This window comes from Pterocles gutturalis, unplaced genomic scaffold, assembly GCF_000699245.1.
Source record: "Pterocles gutturalis isolate BGI_N339 unplaced genomic scaffold, ASM69924v1 scaffold24072, whole genome shotgun sequence".
Classification (NCBI taxonomy): domain Eukaryota; kingdom Metazoa; phylum Chordata; class Aves; order Pterocliformes; family Pteroclidae; genus Pterocles; species Pterocles gutturalis.
Genome location: NW_010116154.1, coordinates 22,101 through 31,615, shown reverse-complemented (window position 1 = coordinate 31,615; position 9,515 = coordinate 22,101).

Here is a 9,515-nt window from a genome sequence, read left to right as displayed (position 1 = left end):
AGCATTTCAGTTTATCCTGAAATCTCCACAAAGGTAGCCACAAAGTCTGGGTCTGGACCCTCAGCTGAACTTCAAAGCATGCCCATAGCTGTCCCTGCTTGCCACACTGAAGCCATCAGCATCCAGCAAGTCTCATAACAAGTCTTTCTGTGCTTAGAATAATTGTCTTTTAATATCCAGGAGCTGCATACTTACACTTGTACATCTTTCTTTCCACGTCAAAGACAGAGGAGATGCAGAGCCAGCTCAGCCCATCAGGCAAGATATGTTTGGGCATAGGACAGGCAGCAGTGGTCATGCTGCAAGGAGGTGATGTGCCTGGTGCAAGCAGGGGGTTCTGGGCAGCCCCTGCAGATGTGGGTACCAGTGCGCACAGAGGTCAGGACAGTGGCAGAAAGCCACTGCTGCTCCCCATGACCACCTCAGCCTGTCTCATGAGCCACACTACCTGATCACCTTCAGTAACTATCAGCAACTTCCATGTATTTGGGGTGGTTTTTCCCCCCACTTGAGTTTCAGCCGTGAGCTATTTGCAAATGTATATTGGTTTTACTGTATTTTGTAGAACGTTGAGACATTTGCTGCCTGGCTGTTGTACATTTTATTGAAAATTCATGCTTGTTCAATGTTTTTAAATTATGCTTTACTCAGGATGATGACCAGAACCCCAGTTCTGTTGTTTGAGATAATGGAGGAATGCACAATGAGAGACTCATCTGCATCAGACAAATCTGTTTTAGAAGCTCATTATCTCTGAGATTTTTAACATAATTTCAACTATATTTGAGAATAGATCCACAGGTTACAATCAGGGAGAAAGAGGGTCCAATCCCAGTTTCCAGGGAAGGGGCAGGGAACAGCCTCTCGATATTTCAAAGATGTAAGAATAGCTGTTCTGTATCAGACTGAAGGTCCATCTAATCTGGGGTACTGCCTCTGACAACATCCAAATGCAGATGTTTAAGGAAAGAACAAGGAAAATATAATTATACTTCTGTGCTCTATCCTCCCAACTATCTGTGCTGTTCGTCTTGCTGAGCAAGCAATTACTTAATGTTAAACTCCCCAAGAATTTTCTTCCATTAATTTGCCTGTTTTCTAACTCTCTTCGTTTTTCTAAGTCTTTCACTTTTTTGGCTTCCCCCCAAGCCCTGCAGCAAAGGTGCTTCATAATTTAACTACATGTTGAAAAAAAGTACTTTCTCATTTGTTAATAACTTGATCTGTTTCCTTGTTTTCTTGTAAAGAGCAGTCATCACCCTGTCTCCACAAAATTTATCATTTTGCATTTGTCTGTATGTCTTTACCATATACCCATCCATCTTCCTTCCAGGCTGCAGTCAGTCGATTTGATCTCATGGGGACATTGTTACATAAGTCCGAGCACTCTTCTCCTTTATCCTCCTCCTAGGTTTTTCCACATCTTTTTTAACATTAAAAGTATAGACAACTCTCGAGATGCAGGTGAACTACAGCCCTATGTGCAGCAGCAGCAGCAATGTGTTTTCTATGCTGTTCTTTCCCTGACTCCTGAAATAGTTTGTCTCTCTGACTGTTGCTAACACTGAGCTGATGTCTTCAGACAGCTATGTTCTGTGACCTAGCAGTATTTAGAGTTCACCACACAGTTCACCAGCATATGCATAGCTAGAGTAAGTTTTCCCCATATATGTAAGTTTTTATTCTCAGCATCCTGAATAGTTTTGCATCAGCAAGCTAACACTCCTCATTATCCAGATCACTTCTGAATACGTGGAGAGCACACATCCCAATGTAGATCATTACAAGCCTTTGCAGGTTCTCTCTCCTCTCTTCTCACAGTATGAAAATTTGCAACCTGATTCTTCAGTCCCCAGCTTTTAACCAGGGGCCCACAACAGCACCCTTGCCCTTATACAGTGACAGTTAGCTTCCTTAGGAGCTCTTGCTCAAAAGATTGGTGGAAATCCAAATACACTCCAGCTGAACAATCAATTCATGGGCATGTGCCCATTGTCATGGATTTTCTTCATCAATTCCACAGAGAAGTTCCCTTTTTACATTATAATAACCCCCAGTCAGTTCACTCTGTTCTTTATGCTGCTGTCACCAACTTGCCTAGCACAGAATTCAACGTTACTGCTTTTGTACAACTACGACTGCAGTTCCCCAAACTCTCCTAAAAAGGAGACCATTATAAAAACTGGTTTCACATTTGCCATCTTCCATTCCTGACACCAATGCTGACCCAAGAAATAGTTTGCACCACAGTTAATACACATACACATCCATATTTCTGCTTGGCACTCTCCCTTGCATGGATATCATATAATCCTGGCAGTTATTTACTGCTTGTTAGCAATTTGTTCAAGGATTTGACTGTTCCCCTGCTTGTCACCTGGACTGGAAGGCTCTGAGTGCAAGGCCTTTCTTAAGCTCTTGTGCAGAGGACACCAAAGAAAAAAATAAATTAATTTAGCTTTTCTTTTGGGCTTCAGCTTTTGTTTATACATCAGTCAGCCCTACTGACTCCCTGTTTCAGAGGCATTTGAAAAAGGATTTATTCATTTTTATTCCTTCAACAGTGATTCATTTTTTCCCCTCTGATTCATTTTTGGCTTGGCTGATTAAATTTTAACCTACCACAGAATATATTCTTTAGTTTTCTTAGTTTCCTTTCAATTTATGCTTCCCATAGGCTGGGGTTTTTTTTAACTCCTGCTGCTTCCAGTATCATAGTTATTCCCTTACTCTACCATTTAATAATTCCAACTTGTATTTTTAATTTTCTCACCATCACAAAAAAAAAAAAAATTTCTGACAATTTTTCTAAAATTTGGGAAAAAGTTTCTACTCCTTCCTCCCTTGCTCTTATAGTTACCCTGTTTCAGCTAATAATTCTTACAGGCTGCTGTCAATAATTTTTTTGTTTTCACAGGAACTCCCATCACCATGCATCTTTTCCCCTAAATTAAAAAGCCCAAATGTGATAATTTCTTCTGTTTATTTTAGGAATCAAAACCTCCTAACAGTTAGTTATTTGTCAGAGCACGTTATAATCCTCTGACAATACTTACCCTCACAGCCTTACTGGTAATGTAAAGCACTATTATTATTTACCATTACTTTCTTACAGGCAGAGAGCCGAAGCACAGAGACAATAAGGCCAAAACATACACACCATTTTTAGTCCTAGAGCATCTACAAAACTTGCATATGGCACCAAAAGTGGACTTCACAGACCCAGTACAGATCTGCCCTGAAATTGCAGAAATCTGAATAACTGTGCCCTGAGTGCCAGGATACCACCTAACCTATTCACACAATCTTCTATTACTGAAAATAAAATTAACTTAGATATGAATTCAGAGAAAACCTCTGTCACTTCCTTGAATTTCTGCACCATTTTGGGACAGATCTCAATGTTTGTCTAATTATTTGATGATGTTTTCCTCATCAGAAAACCTCAGTGCCTGCCTAACATGCAGTCCATCCCCAGAACAGTGCAAACCAATGCATGTATCTTTATTGAAAATGATCAAACATACCCAAAAAACATGCAAGATCACAGTTTTACTCACAGATTTCCTTCATCCTGCTTCCAAGACTCCTGCTATACACCCACCTTGTACAACTAAAAATAAAGGTTCCTAAATACTCAAATTTTCAAAGGGCCTTTCAAAACTTACCTTCTGAGGAGAGCAACCAGAAGAACAACAGGCCTAACAATAGCTTCATGATAAGTGCCTCTATGAAATTATAATCTTGGAGTGCTGTCTGTTAGACATTAAGGCTGTGAAGAAAGAAAATCTCTTCTTTTTCCTCCTTTATATTTTAACAAGTTGATAACTCAGCAGCCATAAAATTTATTAGCCTCTTTACCTTTGAAAAGCAAAGAGACAGTGGTATCTTATTTCAACGATGCGTGCAACCCCAGTTTACAAATTGCCCTTCCAAGGGTCAAAGGAGTACAGAAGTAGCACAGCTTCTCTCACTTATTCAGAGACAGCTGGCCACTTTTCAGGGGGACTCTCAGCAAGTACAGTGACCTAGATCACGTGAGTCAGCTTCACAAGGCTCTTCCAGGCAATACATAACACATTAATTTGGCATTAGCTTGTCTCTACTAGGCAGGGAAGGAGCCTCCGTTCATGAGGCAACAAGAGCAACTGAGCCCTACATAATAGCCTACAGCCACTCAAAGAGAAAGTTTGTGCTCTTCTTCATCTCCTTCCCTGCCTCTGCTCCTTACTTCCACTAGCCTCATGTTGCGCCTTCCTCTCTTCCACTAGCTCCAGAACCACCAGGTCCTTCCTCAAGCTGATTTGACTCACTGAAAATCCAAAAACCTAGGTTTAACTGGTTGCCAGAGGGGTGTGAAGAACAGAGACAGCACGGAAGAGTGTGGGAGGGTCATGACCTAAGTGAGCAGAGTCAGCCTTACCCAGAGCTGCACCAAACCATGGCGTAGGGCAGCACAGCTCTGCCCTGTCCTAAAGTGAGACAATATAAGGGATGTGCCACCCAAGACCATGAAGTTCCTGATAGTGGGAGAAGAAGTAGAAATGTGCTGAGGGAAGTAACGCAAACCTTTAAATATCACCAGTCCTGGCAGCAGGCACATGAAAGACCACCTCTACAGCTTCAGCCCAGGGGACAGGGGCAGTTCTCCTTCTGGCAAATTTTCCTTCACTGGAGTATGTCTTACTTGTATTTGCCAAGACAGAGTGCTGATAGAGAAGCAGGATCGATAACTGTCCTCATTCTGCCCAGGTCTCCAAAACCCTGCTACGACACTATTGCAGTAGCAGGTCATTTCTGCAGATTCAAAGACATTGCAGAAATGCCAGCTAGACTGTGAAACTACGCTCTCCAGCGAGACTCTGCTATACCTTGATTACAGCATCAGCATCAAACCTCTGCAGCCTGCTGTCCTCACACAAAGCACCGGAGCGCCCTCTGGTCTCTTCTGAGCCCACTGACACCCAGCTAGAGCTCCTGCATGATTAATAGAAGACTGCATAACAAATAGCTTAACATGCTTAAATAAGCCACTGACACACCCGTCTCAGGCAGTCTAACCCCTCCTTCAAAGGATTATTTACTTTGGTTTTCTGTTGTTTCATGGCTGAAATTTGACATTCTTTGAAAGAACATGTTGGAGGTATATTTTATGCCCACTTCACTTTTCAAAGAAATGGGAATGTAACATTAATTCTGAATACGAACAGCTATTGTTAAGAGTGACACACAAAGAGGAATCTGCACAGACAGGGGAAAACATTCCTCCATCCCTCAAGCCTCCAACCTCATCCCAGAACAAAAATACCATAGACCTCACCAGCACAAGCAGCTACTCACCTCAGACACAGCAGAACATTCAAGTCTGAGAGGGACAAAGTCATTCCACTTGAGGATCTCACACCCTGAAACATAGTTGGACACCGAGGCTCTTTTGACCAGTAAGATAATGAAAAATTTAGAAACTTACTCGCTGTCAGTTCCCAGCCCAGAGTTTCTACTGCTGGGCTGAGCTGAAATGGAGCTCCCTAGCATGTGGGCAGGGTGAGGGAGGCCCCCATTATCACCTGTCAGTCAAGGCGGGATGGCACAGTCTCAGTGTGGATAGGAGTTACCTTTGGTGATTTTTGTCATTACAGACAAGGGGTAGCGGCTGCTTCACTCCTCAACAGAAAGCTCTCATTATCAACACATCTGAGAAACATGCTTCTTAATAAGCTGGAAGCGTTTAAAATTCCAGAAAGTCTCTTCCTCACTGTACACCAAGCAAAGCATGGAAAGGAAGATATCATTAATTTATACATTTGCCATAAGCCACAGCTCCAAGAGTAAGAATTTAACCTCTAGACACTGTGACATGCTCCAGAAAAGAAACAGCATTAACTACAAGGCTTGTAAATCTCCTGTAAACACTCCTTCCTACCACTCAAGCATCAAAATAGTTCCTAGACTGAACAGCAAATAGCAGGTGGCAGCAAAGATCAAAGAAGTTTGCAAAAAGGAGAAGAGACAATTTTCTCTTAGATGTATATGGTGTTAGAGATAAATTAAAGCTTCTGCATTACTGCAAGTGCAAAGCTGCATCTCATAGAAAGTATAGAGAGCTCCAGACCATGAGTCACCCCTCAGCTGACTGATGTAGGAATACTCCAAGGAACTGCAGCCATGTAGCTAATTACCTAATGATCAACACAGAGCATCTTGTGCCTTCCCTGAAGCACCTGCTGCTGCTCAGGTGGGACACGGAGCTAGCTGGACCTTGTAGGTAACACTGCCTGAGTTGTGTGAGTCTTCATGTCGCTTGCCCTGGATGGAGGAGGCTGACAACACAACTGATGTGGAAGAGCTTTGCTTGGAAGACAGTGGTGAAGAACACAAGTGTTGTGCCTTGGTAGGTTCTCAAGCAAATGAGCTGTTTCACATGCCCAACAGTGCATACACACACGTACACACACACACAAAGGTCAGGTCACAGTTACAGCTTTAAAGTAAACAAAGTCCAAAAGATATTCAAAAATATGCACTAAAACATATTAGCTAAACTTCTTGTCCCATTGCTACATTTTCATCTGGCTTATAATATGCCTAGAGCTTCAACTCTCATACCTGGTATGTGAGCTATAGCTGGGAAAAAACAAGATATTTTTCTACCTTGTGTTTAAATTTTTCCTTATCTACTCACTTAAATAAGAGGGTTTTTTTCTGCATTCCTTCTACTTACACAGAGTATTGAAAACTAGAAACTCTGACAACCTGCCTATGTTCACACCTATAGGACCACTTTTTTAAAATACAAAGTAATGAATCCATGGCTGCACATTAAAAGAAAAACAAAACAAAACAAAACAAACACAAAACCCCATAGCATTCAACTACTCACAATTAAACCCAAGATGTTTGTCACCACAAGCACAGCCTTTTACTGAGTAAGTTAGGGAAGTAGATTGCTCAGCTGCTAACAAGCAGAGGCCATATATCAGAGAGTCATGTAATTACATCCACAAAACTACGATACTACACAAGCACAGGACTTGTTATGGAAATACAAAGCAGACTGATTCTGCATTTCATTTCAAGATCGAGCCTGTCTGTGACTTGTGAGCACTTCAGCTAATTCTACTGCCTAGACAAGGCCTTAAATCTGATTTTTTTTTTATTTAGGAAGCACATGCCCAAATTGTTCCATCTATGAGACCACCCCCATTCATAATGGATAGAACATTATAGCGTTGTGAAACCATTAGGAATACATCATATACAAGAGTGAGACATTTCACATTTCCTCATGATGTGCCATCACATCCTGTTGCTGCGCTTCACATTGCTGGTAAATTTATTGCACACTCTGGGTCTGAACAGCAGATCTTTCTCCACAGGAGAACTCAGGCATGCAGCGGAGGGTGAGAAGATTAAGTGAGGCCAAGGGCAGCCAGGGACATTAATAACAGGGCAGCAATTCTGCAGCAGCAGGCAGGAGAGCTGCACAGCTTAAAGGAGCCTGCTACCACCTGCTGGAGATAATTCAAATACTCAAAGGAAAAGAAGAAACCAAAAGTTAATTTAGCAGTTTCGGGCAGGAATTGGAAAGCACCACTCTGTGTATGGTCAGGTTACTGAAAGTGGGCAAAAGGCCTTGTGCCCTCCTTAAAAAAACCCAAGAGTCTGGAGCTGCAGATGAGGAAGATCTAAATTGTTTCTAAAATGGCTTTCAAAAAGTAATACCTGTAAAAACAAATGCAAACACAAAGCGTCAAATACACTTTTTAATGTAAATTTTTCTAAGCTCAGCACATGACTGGAGCACTGGACTCTTCACTTGGACATTTGGGAGCTGCTATAGAGACCTGAGATTTGGTGATAAATAAGTAAATAACCAAGGTCACCGCTGAAGATATACCCATGTTTTGGGTGAGCTACGAAGCGGCAGCCTCCTGTGAACACCCAGCAGCGGCTGAAGGCAGCAATATTACAATGAAACCTCAGATCCAATGTTAATAGTGAATGAAACTCAAATTTTTTTCCTTGTGCCTGCAGGAGGGCACAAGCTCCCATACAGATTGATTGCTTGGCAAAGATGCCAGCCCTTTAGCCACTGACCTGGCACCAAAGTAAAGCACAAAGTCCATCCCCAAAGGCTGTGCCTGGTGCTGCCGGGAGGCTGGTGGTACCCCAGCCTGCCTTTGCAGCTTGTATAGCTGGCACAGGTCCCTCAGGCCCATTGCTTGTCACAAAAACCTGCTGTAACCTCCTTGTGAAAGCTGGAGCTGCTCCTCACTGCCTTTTTCAGAAGGTTTGGGCCTTTGATATAGGCAAGCTGCAGATCATGCCATAGGCTGAAATCCCCTCTGCTCCCCAGGTGCAGGAGTCCCAGGGCTGTGGGGTCCTGGATACTTCTTGCCCTTCTTTAGGCCAGTTGAAGCCATCTGAGAGTTCTGAACACCTGGAGAACAGCAAACATCAGGATTTAAAGATCCTCAGCTAAAGACTCCTTACTGACTTTGCTGCAGTATGAGGGTTTGAGTCTGCAAGCAGCAAGACGCTGGGGAGCAGACACTTCCCATGGCCTCTCATCTTCAGCTGGCCCTTCAGTTATCAGATCAGAAGATAATGCTCATTTCTGGAGAATCCTGTTTATAGCCACGGTCTTGGGAGAGTCCACCAGTGCCACCACAGCCTTGAGAGAGCGGTGCTGGCAGGAAGGCAGATAGCAAAGGGAAGCAGTCTGTCTGCCTCTGATAGACAGTGATGGCGTTTTAGAGTAGCAACCAGAAAACGTATGCTCTCTTCCTGTGTGTCTCTGGGTGAGTTCATTGATGCTCAGATCCAAAGTATCTAATTTTCAAATATTTTCATGGAAATTAGGCATCTAAATAAATACCTCTGTGAATTGAAGCCCAGGTCTCAACGCACCGTGATTCTCTTTAAAATGGAAACACTAGTATTCTCTTTCTCCCATTCTTTTCCACTAAGTTATAAAATTCACAGAGCAGTGCCAGCTTTATGCTGTTTGTATTCCTGCCACAAAGGGGCTCTGCTTTCCGCTACTCCTGTAATTGCAGCAACTGTGTGGGAAGTTCCTGGCTCTCCTGTGCTCTCTGAAGCTCTTCCCACATGAAGGTACAATGCACAGACTCCATGGGGTCAGCCTGTCTCGGTGCCACAGTGTCCCAGACTTGCTAGTCTACCTACTCACGCCTCAAAACCCCTTTGTTTACCTGACTCCCCCGCAGAAGTTTGTTTCTCAGCCTGCTTCTACATGTCAGGAAACATACCCCTTGACCTCAATGAGCCAGCCCCAGCTGTGCTACATTGCTTTTGCATCATTAATCCTTGTGCTGCCCTTGAAAAAGAGAAGACTACCAGGTGGCAGCATAGTGGATGAGATGGGGAGAGGGGGTAAGGCGGCTTTTCCTTGTAAGGGATGAGGCTGTTTGACCCTTCTGGCTGCAGTTGCACCAAACATTTCCAGACCCTGGAACTTCAAAGTCCTCAAGGCTGATCAGTTTTTGTCTATA